Raw genomic sequence first — 19,546 nt, 5'->3', positions numbered from 1 at the left:
CATTAACTATTTTTGCCCATCCTTTCTGCAAGAAACACAGTCCGGATTCAAAAGCTTCCTCCCAGGCTCTCCTGCAGGAAAAATCAATAAACTATATAACCAACCTGTGGCTCCATCTTCGCTTCAAACCGCTAAATACACACTCTATACGAACACAATCAGAAGCAATATTTCCTAACCTTAAAAATCGAAATTAGTTACTAAATCATAGTTAAAACGTTGAAATATTTCCGTCGTTTTATTTTCCCGGTGATTTTAGAGACAGTTTAAGTTACTTCGCAGATTTATTTCGGGTTTTTATCGGTTTCCAACGGATTTTAACGATACAAATAGGAATAATATTGTTAGTGTTCATCTCACATAATCGTTTGCTCAAGTTGAAATTTAGCTCAAATATTCATCACTAAAATAGATTGTTGATCTGTTTAAAGTTGTTGTTGATTCTTAGTGCAGTGATCTAATAGTATATGTGACTTGTTGCTAGATATTTAAGATAAACTTTGCATATATAACTCTTTAAAATATTTTTTGCCAATTGTTGAGTGATTGTGATATAGAAGCAATAAATTGGAAAGGATTTTTAACGTATTGAAGGTGATTTCACGCAACAACAGTATTTTAAGGTAAGATATATCATATATTATATACGTTAACTGTTGAATAATAACTGATTCACTGATTAGATCTGAAAACTCAAACTGTATATTGGTTTTAAAAATCTCCAAAACTGTCACAAGTTTGCTCTAGATGCAATTTCCATTATTTATCAAATGTATAAGTTTACCTTTAAAAATATAGGTATTTTAATGTATCTTGTAATTATCTCAATATTTATTTATATTTGTCGTATTTATTTAAATTTCCCTGTAAGCAAAAATGTGTTTTCAAGGTGAACATTTTTCTTGACACGGTGGTAACTGGCTTAATATTCAACTAAGCAAACTGCTCCCAGACAATTTACAGAATTATTGGACTTACAAATTAGTTTTAAAGGATTTTTCTCATTTGAAGCTTTATCGTGAAAAATCGGTAAAATGTACTTTATTCAAAGTATTGTTGATCGATAGCGGCTACTTTTTCCTATCATTCAGGTAATTTACGGATTTCATCTCGAAGGAATGATGTATCTTTTGATTATGCAACTTGTGGTAGTTGCGACACGGTCATACTGAAGAATAACGTTGTTTTGTCTTTGCCCGTATTCCGGCTATTTTTCGCGCAGTGCTAGGCTAAACTGCATCAATTGTAGTTGATAGCGACCCCCATTCATTGTTTCATTGAGAAACGCTCCTTTCGGTACAAACTTGGTACAAATTTGGATATTTGCAGCGCATTAAAAATTGTTTTGTTCATACTTCGACGAAATGGCACATACCCAACAATGAAGCCTGCCATTACAGTGAGGCTTCAATATGAATCTGGTTACGAATGTACCTGATTCAATTAATACACAGCAACACCATGTGTTGTACATCCTTTAAAATTAATTTATATGCCTGATATTAAGATCTTATATTTCCAATAGAACCTTCAGGGTTAAGCATGAGGAGGCCTATACAGTTCCTAAATTGCAATATAGTATAATTTGCTGACGATACTACTTTAATATACGTAGGGAAAGACCTGGAGAAAGCAGAAAGGAAACTGTAAACATCAAATCATTGAACCAGTCATTATTAACAGATTACCAATATTAACAGGCATATCCTTAAGCCCATATTGACACATAGCAACCTAAAACCTTAAATTTTAACCTTAAAGTTAAAGTTAATAAAGAATCAGGGCATGCAGATCGGTCATATTCTATCACTTTTGTAGAATACTATAATTATTTTGATGTTTAAGAGCATCGCTTATCAATTAAAACCATATAAATAGCATAATTTTCAACTTGTTGCGTTTAACATTGGTCGTTTGATATACTCAAGGAATGTTTGCTTCAAATCTAAATCCAATTAAGGGTATATTATATATTGAACACTTGTTGCCGGTGAACGTATCTTGATACTTCCTCTCGCCAGATCATGGTTCTTGTTTAAGCTTAGCTCGAATGACTTGTACATTTATTTATAGCTTTTGCATTGATATTTAATGTTAATGAATGTTGTTCTTCAGTAGTTGACTCATCAGTATTGTGCTATTTGTATGTAATTAGACTTCATTAAAGAAATATTGTTGGATATCCTTGAAACTCATGAAAATCGTTAAAAATTTAGGATGGTATTCGAAGATCAATGCACAGTAGAAGAACAAGTCTACGCTTAAGATGCATATTAAGGTTATTTGAACATGCTGTTTTCAAATGAAGCAGCATACTCTTGCAGATCTCTTTGGCGCAGTTAACTTCTTAGATAGAAAATCAAATGAACAGATCCAAAAGGAAATGTATTGAAATCAAGAATAATCGGAAGACTAGAAAGGTAACAAACTACTGCTGAAGTCAGAATAGCTGCGATCTATGTTGTTGAAGTAGCGACCAACAGCAGCATATTTCTATAGAAGCACACAATATCCAAGAACGTTTTATAATTTAATGATGGTGATGATGATGATGATATTGTTTCAAAAATTAATCTTCTATAAAATAATTGCGTAAACTATTTATAGATTATAACTCATGTTATAGCTTTATATTGTTTGTAGTCAAAAAATGTACTAAGCTTTAATACAAAAATAAAAAACTAATTGTTCATGTAGCCTTAACAGAAATTTGCATAATTTCATTCTGTACTATGTAAAAATTATTCTGTTTTTCAGACAACAATAGTTTTTCTGATTTTACTAGCCGGAGACGGGCAATTTTCTTTTCCAAATTAATATTTTAAAAGTGTATTTGGCTTTTTAGCTGTCCCAAGTTTCAAATTTAAAATTCAAAACTTTAGACTAGGATGTATTTGGCATCTAAAATAAGTTTTCCAACAAGGGATAACTTCGGAATGGAATTTAAAATTGATGCTACTTTCGCGTTGAATATGGAAAATATGTGTCGAGACATTTTATAAAAATAAAATAATATTAAATATGAAACAATGGATGATATTTTGTCTTAGATAAAATATTGAGAACACTGAAAGCAGCAACAATATAATATATACATTTATTGACGCATAAAGATATTACGAAATACATCATACATTTTCATCGCTAAAACAGATTGTTAATGCATTTAAAATTGTTGTTTATTCTTTGTGCAGTGATCTAATAGACTATGCGACTATGCGACTTGTTGCTAGATATTAACGATAAATATGCATATAATAAAATATATATGTTATATACCAAACTGCATATTGATATATAACATATATATTTTATTATATATTATAAATTATCTTAATATTTATTCATATTTGCCATAATAAAATATCAGTGCTAACCTACCATTATTAAGAATGAATATATTAAATATAATTAACATTATTGTACAGATATATTTTAGGATAGATATTAAGCTAAGATTTAAGTACATTCTTCGCTTTATTTAATCATAAACCAGAACTTAATCGTTACGAAATCTCCCTGTACGTGAAAAAATTTCGATATATTTAAAAACGAATTGCTGTTCGTTAGTGTCGCTAAAACTAGTGAACGGCTGGACCAATTTGACAAATTTTGAAATAGTTGTGGAAGTCCTGGGAAGGTATGTGTCTAAGAAAGATGGTATATGGTGATAAAATATATAATACTTCCGAGGAAAATAGTAAAAACAACAACGCTGTTTTCTCATAAAACTGTCATTTTCATAAGGGATCGATATTTTTGATGGTTGTCAAATATTTACGGGTGAGCTCCGAAATTTCATTTGTGACTACAACTGTTACATACTCATTAAAATGAGCGGCCAAAAACCGCTCTTAAAATATACAATATATTAAACAATGAAGATAATTTCTCTGCACTGACCGTTTAATACTTTACCACGATTTATATTTCTTACAAATGTAGGTATTTTTTGATGAATTGATAATAAAGACAGACAAGAAAATGATAATAGTCGCATTGCTATGTCACAATTGCGTTCGAGGGTAACTGGAAATGAAGCTGACTGGCTTAGAATGCAACGAGATCGTGCATATCAAATACAATAACAATGAGCACGACATAATGAAGTTGAGCGTCTCCACAGACGTGTGGTCCAGGAGCGAGTAGTATTCCACTATTATCCAGAATTAGATCATGGAGCCAACAATTAATTTATATTTGGCGAAATTACAATCGTTTCTCAAAAAGGTGGCAACTTTAACCCCTTCTTGGCCAATATTCAAAAATATGGTATTTGTTTACAAATAACGTCTTTTGACTCACCGCATATTGTAAACTAAAATTTACTTTCAAGGTTGATGGTATAATATACCATAAATGTTTTTGATAATATTCACATCTGTAAAGAAATAAGTTAACAAAACCGTATACAATCGTAGAATCAAGAACAAATTTATCAGTTCCTGGCAGCGCTGTCACCATTGCCAAATGTAGTCCAACAGTAAAGCTAACCAAGAATTACAAAATTTCTTCATCAGAACAAAGATTTATCCAAAATGTTCAAAATAAAATTGGATCGGATGGAAACTGACAGACATAATATTGTCATTAGTCCTAACTTCACTAATTCATCTTGATTTGCTAATTAATATTGTGAATTAATAATTGAATTTTTGATGGGTTACATCAAGATTTAGTAAAACACTTTTTCTAATAAATGTTATTATTATTCAGTATATCCAGTGATTCAGTATTTAACATTAACTTCTTTTACTACAGCTATGCATAATTATATTATTTATTAACATCATCTCAAATATTATACAAGCTGTGATATAAAATTAGGAAAAATAAATATCTATAATATATAATATTAAATAAAATCAAGGTTAGTTATAACAGGTCAATAGCCCTAATCCTCACAAGATGCGGGTATAATTTTCACAGCTGTTGGATCATTAGTTTGTGAATTATGGCATTTTGAGTGAAGCAACTTTTGTTGTTGTGAAAAAAATGGAAAAAAGGAATTTCGCGTGTTGATAAAATATTGCCCTTTGAAGGGAAAAAATAGAGTTGAAGCTAAAACTTGGCTTGATGCCGAGTTTTCGGACACTGTCCCAAGAAAACCAACAATCAAGGATTGGTATACTAAGTTTAAACGTGGTGAAATGAGCACCAAAGACGGCGAACGCAGTAGACACCCAATAGAGGTTGTTACTGACGAAAACATTAAAAAATCTACAAAATGATTTTGAATGACCGTAAATTGAAATTGAAAATGAAATAGCAGACACTCTAAAGATATCAACTGAACGTGTACATCATATCATTCACGAATATTTGGGTATGAGAAAGCTCTGTGCAAAGTGTTTGAAGATGATCAAGCTTAATAAACCCGAGATTTTGCGTCAATATGTGACAATGGATGAAACATGGGTGGACTGCACATGATTAACTCGCTCCAAAGCGTGGGAAGACGTAACAATCGGCTGGTAAGATTATGACGTCTGTATTTTGGGATGCGCATGGAACAATTGTCATTGACTACCTTGAAAAAGGAATGACCATCAACAGCGTCTATTACATAGTGTTATTTGGCCGTTTAAAAGACGAAAAACGGCCGCATTCGAAGGAAAAAATGTGCTGCTTCACCAAGACAATGCACCGTGTCACAGGTCAATGAAAACGATGGCAAAAATCCATGAATTGGGCTTCGAATTGCTTCCTCATTCACCGGCGATCGGGCCCCCAGCGACTATTTCCTATTCTTAGATATCAAAAGAATGCTCGCTGGGAAGAAATTTTCGTCGAATGAAGAGGTGATCGCCGAAACTGAGGCCTATTTTGCAGCAAAAGACAAATTGACTATAAAAATGATATTGAAAAGTTGGAGGATCCCTATAATCAGTGTATCATCCTTGAAGGGAATTATGTTGAATAAAAAAAACTAATTTTGCCCAAAAAAATGTGTTTTATTAGTAGGCTGGGGACTTTTCAATTGACCGGTTATTTAGTCTCTTAATATTTTATAATTTGTTCATATTTTCAAACATTTCCTTTCATAAAACATTACCTTGAATTTAGAGCATTTTATTCACGAGTTCTGTGCTTCCGAATCCCTAAATTCTGTATAAGGCGACGTACCGCGATTTGATTTCGAGTCAATTTAGTTAAATCCGCCACAATCATTCAATTTTCGGTATATCGAATTCGATTTCGTTCGATTCCGTGGCGTAGTTCTGTCGACTGACTATATATCGTTTGGAGATGTTAAGGGAGTAATTGTCATTCGAAGTTATAAATGACGGAACGACCCACGACGCTTCCATTAGATTGATTAATGATCGTGTACGTCGAAGTGATTAAATGTCACGTGATTATTTTCCGGCAAATCTCAACTAAATCGGAAACAGGCAAGGACAAAATATTTATTAAACCTTATTTTATCGACACAAAAGAAAATCACAAAGAATGCAAAGAAAAGCAAGCAGCAGAGAACTATTTAAAAATGATTTGCTTAATTTTCGACTAAAATGCACTGGATATTTTTTAGTAATATCTTTTTTATAATCGACGAACAACGATTGGGACTATTTTGTCTAAACTTAAAATTTTCATTCATTTTTTCAAATAAAAAGACCAAATTATTTTATTAAAAATAAATAAAATACGTAATATAAGGTAGATCACATAAACAAGGTTTCGCTTTTATTAGATGTTGATTTTTTATATTCCTTAATACTTATTAATAATAAATAATAAAAAGTAACACTTATTTTAATGATTTTTTAAATTTTATACCTTTAAAATTTATTCTAAAATTAATTAATAAAATGTACTCTATTTTCTATTTATTCTTAATAACTAAGGTGTAACTAAAATTAAAATATGAATAAAAATTCATATTCAAGTCTTCCTTTGATATTTGTTGTAATATTTGAAATATATTTTCATTTTCCACATTGGATATTCACCCAAATAGTTAAAATTAATGCTAAACATACACACAACAAATGATAAAAATTTCAATAGCAATATATTAATAAATGTGCTTTAAAAGCGCCGTCATATCACAACAAAGAAAAGGAAAATCAGCCTTCAAGACACGGAAATATAGTCCGATCATACTCTATAACTCTTCTTTTGGTATTTTTTTGTTATATTTGAAAAGTTTTTTCATTTTCTCTATTATAAATTACATAAATAGTTAAAATAAATCTAAATATGTAAAACTGAAAACCGATGCTAAACAAATGGCAAAAATGTCAATACAATATATAATAAATGTGCTTTAAAAGCGTCGTCATATCACAACAAAGAAAAGGAAAATCAGGCTTCGAAACACGGAAATATAGTCCGATCATACTCTATAACTCTTCTTTTGGTATTTTTTGTTATATTTGAAAAGTTTTTTCATTTTCTCTATTGGAAATTACATAAATAGTTAAAATAAATCTAAATATGTAAAACTGAAAACCCATGCTAAACAAATGGCAAAAATGTCAATACAATATATTAATAAATGTGCTTTAAAAGCGCCGTCATATCACAACAAAGAAAAGGAAAATCAGGCTTCGAAACATGGAAATATAGTCCGATCATACTCTATAACTCTTCTTTTGGTATTTTTTGTTATATTTGAAAAGTTTTTTTTATTTTCTCTATTAGAAATTACATAAATAGTTAAAATAAATCTAAATATGTAAAACTGAAAATCCATGCTAAACAAAAGGCAAAAAATTTCAATAACAATATATTAATAAATGTGCTTTAAAAGCGCCGTCACATCACAACAAAGAAAAGGAAAATCAGGCTTCGAGACACGGAAATATAGTCGGATCATATTCTATAACTCTTCTTTTGTTATTTTTTGTTATATTTGAAAAGTTTTTTCATTTTCTCTATTGGAAATTACATAAATAGTTAAAATAAATCTAAATATGTAAAACTGAAAATCGATGCTAAACAAATGAAAAAAATTTCAATAACAATATATTAATAAATGTGCTTTAAAAGCGCCGTCATATCACAACAAAGAAAAGGAAAATCAGGCTTCGAGACACGGAAATATAGTCCGATCATACTCTATAACTCTCCTTTTGTTATTTTTTGTTATATTTGAAAAGTTTTTTAATTTTCTCTATTGGAAATTACATAAATAGTTAAAATAAATCTAAATATGTAAATCTGAAAATCCATGCTAAACAAATAGCAAAAATTGCTAAATGTGCTTTAAAAGCGCCGTCATATCACAACAAAGAAAAGGAATATCAGGCTTCGAAACATGGAAATATAGTCCGATCATACTCTATAACTCTTCTTTTGGTATTTTTTGTTATATTTGAAAAGTTTTTTTATTTTCTCTATTAGAAATTACATAAATAGTTAAAATAAATCTAAATATGTAAAACTGAAAATCCATGCTAAACAAAAGAAAAAAATTTCAATAACAATATATTAATAAATGTGCTTTAAAAGCGCCGTCATATCACAATAAAGAAAGGGAAAATCAGGCTTCGAGACACGGAAATATAGTCCGATCATACTCTATAACTCTTCTTTTGGTATTTTTTGTTATATTTGAAAAGTTCTTTACTTTTCCCTATTGGAAATTACATAAATAGTTAAAATAAATCTATATATATAAAACTGAAAATCGATGCTAAACAAATAGCAAAAATTTCAATAACAATATATATTAATAAATGTGCGTTAGAAGCGCCGTCATATCCACAACAAAGAAAATGAAAATCAGGCGTCGTGATACGGAAATTTAGTCGGATCTCATCAGGAGCGCGCATACGCTATTTCCACCGGTTCCGATTCCACATCGTTCACCAAGCGACGCTCAGTTTGCAACCGATTCGTGGCGAGACCGAGCATCGACATCTCCGTTGGAAATCGGTCTGGCACGTGGTTATCGTCTTGTTATGTCAGTGAAGTTTTGCGTCTCGTTGCCGTTCGGATAAACAACTAAATAATAAATTATTTATTCGTAAGTTATTTTCGATGGGGGAATTTATAATCTCGACAAGTTTTATTTCTCTTCCATTATTATGATTATTGTTTATCCATCAATAAATTCTAATATTGTTGTTAGTAACCCTAATATAGATTTATCAGTTATTATTATTTATTCATTGATCACAATTCAGTCCGTTGTTTATAATGTAAATATGTATCAGTTAATTTAGAGATGATAATATATTACCAAAGAAATTTTTATGTAGTATAACATTTAGCAGTAAAAAATTTAACAGAAATACATCAATGGAAAATACAATTTGTACTATAAAATTCACATAAATTTATCATAATATATATTGATATAATTATTACTAAGTTATATATATTTATATTAGTTTATCATTTGTTATTTATGTTTGTTTATGAATATTTCCTTATGTGTATAGACAATATGCACAAAGTCTATATTAATATAGGACAAAAAAGTGTTAAAATAGTGGCAAATTTAATAAATGAATATTTCAACCTAGATTATATTTACCATAGTAAATAATATCCATAATATACGTAATTATGTGCAATACAAAACACATTTAACATAAAAGTTACTAATTTTTGTTTTTGTAAAACGCATGTATTTACTTATTATTTATAACATTATTTATTTATCGGTAATATTTGGTTTTTACGGTTTGATTATTAGTTGTGCACATATTTATATATATATATATATATATATATATATATATATATATATATATATATATATATATATATATTTATATATATATATATATATATATATATATATATATATAATAATATATTTATATATATATATATATAATATATATATATATATATATATATATATATATATATATAAATAATATATATAATATTGTAAAGATGACAATGTACTTACAAAATATATGTTGTTACCATATTATTTAATTTAAATATAGATGCAAATTTAACGAATATCTCTGTCAAATGGTCGAAGTCAATGGTGACAAAATTGATCGGCATTGACTCCATATTTTTGATCAAACATGTCAGTATAACTGTAATAATATAATAAGAAATAACAATAATATAATGGTGAGTATATAACATGAGTATATTTTATTATTTCATTTAAGATCGTTTAGGACGTCAAAACGTCACAAAGTTGCTGAATTTAACTTTGACTTTTACTTTATTTTAGCTTTTATATATTACAACATTCTAATGCATATAAAATAATGAAACAAAAATGTTATCATTTGTTCTAAGATTATAGATCAATGCTCACTCCTACTTTGGATGTACTATATAAATACTATATAACCATGTGAGTGACATTTAAAAATGGTGGATGTTTGAAACCCATTGTGTTGAACATAATAAAACATAATTCGTTTATTTCGATTAAGTTAAAATATACGAATCGATTGGCCAAAAGAATCCTCATTTAATATTGCAGTCTCTATCATCGATATATGACTATTTTCCATAATAGTCATATATCCCATACGTTTTAAGTGTACTATAGGTAGAAATGCAATTATAAATAACAAAGCTAATTCATATAAGACCATCGGTCTGTCAATTTATATTTATAATGCAATTAAAATACATCTGTAAATATTTTGAAATAGTCATTGCTTTGTTCAAAAACGTATTTAAGAAATGTTCATTTAGAGATAACAATTTTATCTAAATGACGATAAATTCTAAAAATTTAACTATAGTTTTGTACCTTTTGAAATAATAAGGAGTTGAATTGTGTTAAATTATTCATTAATACATAATACAAATTAAAATAACACTTTTTTTAACATTCAGTATTGTATTACTAAAGAAAATTAAAAGTGTTTTCTATGTTTTTTCTCCATTAAAACAATTCCTATTCTCCGTCAACATAAATTCCAACCCAAATCACAGTATAGATGTTAACTGTCGCGACAAATGAAGGTGAATGTTGATAGAGGTCTAGTACGAGTTGTGAAACTCGTAATAATCCCGTTGTTAAACCACACCATAACTTTGCCAATGAGAATGTACATACGTAAAGGCTTTAGAGAGGAATATATATCCGGTAAATCATTTTCGAACTTAAAGGCTTATTATTTTTGTTATGGTATTTTGTTTTGCTGGTAAATATATTTAATCGACATTAAACTAAAATTAAATAATACTATTTTTTATATCTTTTATAACATTAATACCTTTGTAACATTTTTTATTAATTGTATTCTTTATATATATATATATATATATATATATATATATATATATATATATATATATATATATATATATATATACTATTTGGCAAATAATTTCTTGAACCTATTTGTTATATTAATTATATATCTATTTGACTGATAAACTAATATAAAAATAAACTTTCATATTATTAAAGTTTTAAATAAGTCTTTTTTAATTTAAATTAACAACATTTATTTTAATTTAATTTAATAACATAAGTCATAAAATATATATTAATGAATATATTATCTAGCGCTATCCAACAGTTGTTCCATGCTTACTATTCAATTGTAAACACAAAACATAGAATCTATCAAAGAAACAAAACAGAAGAAGATATATCTGGTAAATAGCACGATCGATTAAAACCCATTGTAGTATAGTTTTTCTAGATTTAATAACATATAACCGAGCATTATATCAAAGTATTTCTCTGCCATTTTGCTACATATATCACATCTGCTCTTTTAACGCGAAGCAGTACTACAAAAACAAACAAGACCTGGAAGTGGCAGATGAGATTCTGTCGAAACCTTGTCAAAATATTAAAAGATCATTTGAGTATCCAACGCGAATTTTCATGCCCTGATTGTTCTGAATAAAATAGCTATTTTTGAGTATTGATTGAGATGTGAAGTGTTTACAATGGCCAAAAAAAGGTTTTAGTATAAATAAAAGCGCAAAATTTAAGAAATCACCACATTAATCACAAATCGGCGGCGCTACGAAACATTGACGTTACTCATCGTTTCCTAACCACCATTTTTATATGTGTAAACGTTTTGGTGCGCTTCTTATCCTTATTTGGATTATATGTCCTATATTTCATAGTTAAACATCGGTTTTGTGCTGCCAACAGTGCCAAAAACAAACCAAAAAAAATAATGGAACGAAGGTTGATAACACAAATAATTCAGATTTGCCTGCATTCTTTGCACAAAACGGCGACTATTGTTCAGCTGTATATTTAAGGTTAAATTTTCCATGCAAGATGCTGATGAATAAGTTTTGTATTTTATCATATGGTTACAGTTTAGTTAATGTTAGTGGCAAGGCTACCAAACAGGTTATTTTTTCATATCTGGCCCTAGTAACTACAACACAAAAGAAATCAAAATATTCATTTGAGGATGTACGTTTTGTGATGAGAAAGAAAACGTGTATCGGGTATTTTTTTAAAATAAAATGCTTTTTTGTTTTGAGAGCATATATTTGTTCGTTCAATAGTGTTAGAAGCCCATTTCCTTCTATCTGCTTGGCATTCAAATCGTATAGGGATATATGCTAACTTCCACTAAACCCATTACATGATTCCTTTCATTGTTTTCCTTAGTTAAATTCTTTCAATATACAGTTTAGCTTTGACATTATCCATAGAGTTGAAAATAGTCAAAATTTATTTTCGGTAAGCCACTTAATTTAAACTAAACTAATTATGGAAATTAGTATTTAAGGAAAGTGATTTTATTGAATTTATCATAAACCATTTGTAGTACCAAATAAAATGTACCTACATATATTTTACAGAAACAAATACTAAATTCTACATGATATATTACTGCCCCTGTGAAAATCAACATTAGGGATCAAAAAACCCTTCTAAATTTCGAAGGTTTGAGTTGGGTCAGCCCCATCGTAATTAATAAGATTTATGTAAGACCGTGAAACCTACATTTTCAGATGGGTTGATATCGGTGATCACTTTCATTAACTGAAATTAGTTCTGAATGTATTCGACATTATATCTATGTATAATTAATTATCCCATTTTATTACATTTATGTTTTGGTATAATAATTATTTTATATACAGCAAACTTATGTAATATTAAAAAGGTTTCTTAAATAGTAATACTGGCAATTAATTTTCAGGAATTCATAATAGACAGCCTTATTTATGCTTATCAGATTAAATATCTCTGTAAATAATTTATGGTAATTTATTTGTAATTTATGTGATGCTGAACAAAAATATATTTGTTCATCATTCCCTACTCTTTGTTTCGTTCAAGGGACGACTTCTTCACCGACATAACAGTCAGTGTTTAAATATTAATCACATATCGACGCATTTTTTTATAATACTCATCTAATTGTACTTTTTATATACCATACTTCGGATTTTTTAACTTTTCATCACGGGTAATAATCCGATATAAAAATCCCTTTTGGCATCGATGCAACAAGGGTTCTAATCAAAAAAAGTACCTGTCTTGAACCAAGAGAGCCAATTTTTATATTTGATTAAATAGATTATTTTCAATAATGAATGAGAATTTCGTTCCCAAAATCGCTGCTACATTCGGCTGGACTGTCATTTTTGACTTGTAACCGCGTTTACAGGTTAATTATGGTTAATCCTGATATATACAAAACATTACAAAGAGACACATATTATGTAACAGATCAATTGAACCCATCCCGGCCTACCATAGTAAGACACATTTTTTTGGCAAAATTAGCAAACATGTTTTTATTCAACATAATTCCCTTCAAGGGTGATACACTGATTATAGCGACCTTCCAACCTTTCAACCATTTTTGTAGTATGATTTGTCATTTGCTTCAAAATAGGCCTCAGTTTCGGCGATCACCGAATGGACGAACATTTCTTCCCAGTTAGCATTATTTTGAGATCTGAGAACAGGAAATAGCCACTGGGGCCAAATCTGGAGAACACGGTGGATGAGGAGGCAATTCCAAACCAAATTCATGGATTTTTGCCATTGTTTTCACTGACTTGTGACACGGTGCATTGCCTTAGTGAAGCAGCACATTCTTTTTCTTCAAATGCAGCCGTTTTTCGGCGATTTCCTCCTTCAAACGGCCCAATAACGCTATGTAATAGTCGCTGTTGATGGTCCTTCCTTTGTCAAGGTAGTCAATAAAAATTATTCCATGTGCATCCCAAAATACAGACGCCATAATCTTGCCAGGCGACTATTGCGTTTTCCCAGGCTTTGGAGCGGGTTCATCGTGTGCAGTTCAATCGGATGACTGTTGATTGGACTTCGGAGTGAAATGATGGAGCCATGTTTCATCCATTGTCACATATCGATGCAAAAACTCGGGTTTATTACTCTTGATCATCTTCAAACACTGCTCTGAATCATCAATTCGTCGTTGTTTTTGGTTAAAAGTGAGCTCGCGCGGCACCCATTTTGTACAGAGCAGAGCAGTGTCTGCTATTTCATTCAATTTCAATTTACGGTTACTCAAAATAATTTTGTAGATTTTTTAAATGTTTTTGTCGGTAGCAACCTCTTTTGGGCGTCCACTGCTTTCACCGTCTTCGGTGCTCATTTCACCACATCTAAACTTAGCATACCAATCCTTGATGATTGATTGCAGTGTCCAAACTCGGCATCAAGCCTAGTTTTTGCTTCAACTTTATTTTTTTCCTTCAAAAAGCAATATTTTATCAACACGCGAAATTCCTTTTTATCCATTTTTTTCACAATAACATAAGTTGCTTCACTCGAAATGCTATAATTCACAAACTAATGATCCAACAGCTGTCAAATTTATACACACATCTTTTGAGGGTTAGGGCTAACTAAAATACATATGAATTTAGTTCTAGTAGCGCCATCTATGTGTCAGGCTGGGGACCTTTCAATTGACCTGTTATTCATAGGTTCAGCGATGATGGAAGTTAGGTCCAAGATGACCGGAAAAAGTTTTATTAAGATTATATTAAAAACCTACAGCAACACTTTAGTTATAAAGCCTCATTTTACCGGAGTTGTAAAAATAGAGAATAAAAAAGATAGACACAGAGAGTACCCAGTACTGAAAAAAATTAAAAACATTGATCAATTTTAGCACCTAGCTATGTTATAGTTTTAGCGCGTCATTCCAGAGGCACGATTTAATTCGGAACCTATAAGTAAACATGATTAACCGTGTCTAATCATATGATATAAGAGCTCAAAGTTTATTTTTGCTATTGTTGTTACTGCATTGTTATTAGGTACTGCCGACTAACCTACAATTTTGTCTTTAGATTAACTTAAATCTAGGTATATATCCAGGAGCACCTATTGGCACAATTTTAGCTTCTGGTATTAACACTGCTTTTTTTCTCTAAAATGTATCTCACTACACTACACCACACAAGATCAAATGGTTTGGTTTCGTTATTTCTGTATTCTGTTCTGGTGTTCCAGAGTGGTCATCCGAGAGTGGCAATACTTGTTGACCTGACACTGGAGTCTCTTTTCAATTCGTCTTAGAATTCTCTTAATTTCCTGCGTGACATTTCGTATCTAAAGGTATCGGTGTAAGTAACTAGTCATGTAGTATCTGGGTACTCCTACAATACTTCCATAGACTTGTATGGTTTCTCTAAACTGTCCTGGACAATTTGTATTGTATTTATATTACTTTTTGTGGAACAACCCTATAATTGAATTCCTTGTGTACATATAGGTTTCAGTACTATTTTGTGTACGAGCAAATTTATTATGTACTGAAAATTGTGATCGTGATGTCCAGTTAACCGATACGTTTTCCTATATTTTAATTCCAGTTCTTTCTTTTTGTTTTTTCGTGTTTTATCCAAGAAGTTTTGCACCAATAGTAATGAAAAATGTTGTTGTTGCTTTTGTTTGTTTCTATTCCAGCCTACAGCCAGGCATTGAAATGAAAACCAGGACGCATACCTGATCACGGAGACTTGCTTTGGATTGACAAGTTCTACAGGGTTATGTGGAACTGCCTCTGAGCTTGCCAATACACTAAAACGAAACCGCCTCATAGTTGACTCCTGTGGGTGGCTACTGCTACTGCGTTAAATTTGGGACATGAAGGATATGATACCCGCTAAGCCGACTGCTGTTATTGGGCATGAGGACAAGAGGAAAAACAAATAGTGAAACTAACTATAGATTCGCAAAGTTGAATTAGCACGCGACTGGAAGATGTCGTATGGGGGCAACTTATGACTGCAACGGCGGATGAGATCGTTTCATGAAAGATGTGTAGTATATAATACAAGAATTAAAACCCTATTAGAATTATATTAGAAAGATGACAATGGCTTTCTCCCTTTCTCCCGGAATCGTGGTGATAGGTTATATATAAAATGTATAGCGCATATATAAGTATAAATCCAACCAGTGTAATTTCTATAAAATATTTGTTAAACTGCAAATACACTCTTGAGCACGACTAATTTCCATAAATTTTCATTTGTACTTTGGTGTAAAGTATCTCCATTAAGTAGCAAATAAAAATGGCAAAACGTTTTCTTGGAATTAGATTTTCTATTTTGTTTTATACATTTCTTTTTTTATTTTTTAAAATAAATAAAACCTAAACGCAACATTATTTTTGTACGAAATGTTAGGCATTTCCCCAGACTTTTTTAGTTTGGCCAATTACTTCCTGTTCGTTTCAAACTTAACGGAGAAAATAGTTACGTACGCGCTCGTGATGGAAAAACAAAAACGAGAGAACGGAAATCTCTCGGGTGGAGGATAACTTTCCTGATTCTTATTTCTTTTACAAAAATATATATTGATGGTAAAAGTTTCCTAAATACGTTGTTCCGGATGTATGTATTAGTGAGTGGAATTGATACTCTTCCCTATTCTCTTGGATGTTTTTCGAAGTTAAAAAAAGTTCCGTGGAATCAAAAATTATGTATGAAGGGCAAGGGCATTGATCTTATATTTTTATTATATAGAAATGGCGGTTCGGATATTATTATACATTCCACACTATAAACTAAAAGCAATTTTAAAATAGTTTAAGAAAAATACAATTTTAAAGTTCTGCTGTGGATATTGTGGATATTAATTTATATTTGAATCCATTTGATGAATCCATTGAATCATCCATAAATTGTTTCAAAATAGACACTGAAATCCAATGATATAAAATTATAATATATTATAAATTTATCTACATTACTACAAACTCATATAATGTCCATTTTTAAACAACTAATAAATTATTATTATTCAGTCCAGATGACTTACCGCACGAGAAATTAACGGTCAAAAAATTTAAACAAACAATACTAAGAAAGATCAATATTAAAAAAGCTCCTGTTTATGATTTAATTACTGGTAAAATTTAAAAAAAACTATCAGAAAAAGACATTTATATTTAATGCTATGCTACGAATTACTTACATTCCTAGCATCAGGAAAGCAACTAAAATATTAGTGATTCTTAAATCAGGAAAAATACCAGAAGAGGTGACCCTCCTACCGGCCTATAAGTTTATTACCGATAATATCGAATGTTTTCGAGAAACCATACGTAAAGAAGCTAAACTATATAATAGAAAAAAGGAAAATTATTCCAGAACATCAGTTTGGTTTTCGCAATAAGCGGATAATGGGACTATAGAACAAGTGCATAAACACGTAAACAAAATAAACACTGACCTAAATACCAAAAGACATTGTTCGGCTGCTTTCTTAGGCTCAGGCTTTTGACAAAGTATAACATACGGGCTTGCAGGTTAAATTAAAAAAACTTCTCCCTCATCCGGACTATCAGTTACTAAAATCGTATGTCACTGATAAACACTTTATTGTAAATCAAGGCGATGAACATACCGAATTAAATCCCATATATTCAGGAGTTCCGCAAGATAGTGTACTGGGTCCAGTACTGTATCTTATGTATACTGACGAACTGCCCACCACAAAAATAACTTCTGTTGCCACATACGCAGATGACACTTTTATCTTAGCATCCCATGAAGATCCAGTCACAGCATCAATTATGGTTGAAGACATGACGCATTAAAGCCAATGAAACAAAATCCATCCATTCAACGTTTACCTGGCGTAGAAGACCATGTCCACCAATGAATATCCCCCAAGCAGAGCATGTTAAATATCTTGGTATGTACTTAAATCGACTCCTAACCTGGAAGAAGCACATACTCTCCAAACGAAAACAACTTAAATTATATCAAATGAAAACAAGATATTGCTGTATGAGTCTATATTCAAACCTATTTGGTCTATGGGGTACCACTAGCAAATCTAATATATCCATCATTCAACGATTCAAAAATAAAGTGTTGCGTGATATTGTTGATACTCCGTACTATATTTCAGATAAAGTGATACAACGAGAGTGTAATTCAACGTGTTTGTGTGAAGTACTTCGAAAGAGTGTCAGTGCATCCCAACATACTCGCTAACCAGCTAAATATGCGACGTGATAGTGGAGCGCGAAGCCTAAAATATTTAACACCTCCTGATTTGATTACTGGACTGGATTTATATATAGACTTTAGAATAAAACTAATTAAGATAATATTTTATACAGGAGATCGCTTAATGAAGTGATTTTCTACATGCAATGTATATATAATATAAACATAAGAAATAATTATTGCCTATAGGGCAGATTGTGGAATTACAAAGAATTAAAAAAAATTCAGTCCAGAAAAATCACCATTGTTAAAAAGGAGACTTCAAAGGTCAAAATATTTTCCATAATTTTATCTTATCTTTCTTATCAACATTATCCATTTGCGCGCCAGAGGACAGAAGTAAAAATGTTGTTTGAAATATTTTTAAAATTATATATTCTAGTTCGAATCTAATATTCATAGTTCAGAGACGGTATGTCGAGTCAACAAGTCAAATTAAAACAATGTCAATGTCAAAACCAACGAATTTAACAGTTGGGTTAGGCTGCTTTGCATTTTCACCAATAGATATTACTGATCAAAACATATGCAAGCACCTAAAATATAAGCATTATTAAATTAGAAAAAGGCCAGAAATGGTTTTATTATTTTTCGGTAAAATTTAGACAGTAAAGATAAATCTAAGAAATATTTTTTAAAAACTCATTATTTATGTTGGGTTAAAGTACTTAAAAGTATAAATATATAATTTCGTTGTTTGTCCTATTGTTTAAATTTTGCTTTAACAAAACGTATACCAAAACTTTTGGGAAACGTTTTTGTTAAGCTTCGCCAATTACGTCCGCTTACTTTTAAAGTTAGGGGACGGAAAGAGTTATTTATGTTTACGCCCTGAAGAGCAAAAGGCAAACAAAGTCTGCCTGGAGGGGACGAACTTCTCCGATTGTTATTACAACTTTTCGCATTTAAATCAGATCTTGCTTCAGACCATGTGTTAATATTTTATTATAAATCAAATAGGAGAGAGACTTTTCACAGTTTTTGGTAATTTTATAGTTATAGTTCATATTTAGAATAATCCTGTTAGAATGCGACCTTAGCTCGGAGAAAAAATATATAAACATTAAGTTCCACATTTAATGAAATTATAATATATTAAGCGATTTAGAAAATATTGTTTTATTTAACGGAAAGAAGTGACTGGAACACTGAGGGTTCTCAT

Source organism: Rhynchophorus ferrugineus, unplaced genomic scaffold (assembly GCF_030347505.1).
Source record: "Rhynchophorus ferrugineus isolate W39M unplaced genomic scaffold, kcgeb_rfMv2 rfM3, whole genome shotgun sequence".
NCBI lineage: Eukaryota > Metazoa > Arthropoda > Insecta > Coleoptera > Curculionidae > Rhynchophorus > Rhynchophorus ferrugineus.
The sequence above is the reverse complement of the archived record's forward strand: the minus strand, read 5'-3'. Positions refer to the sequence as shown.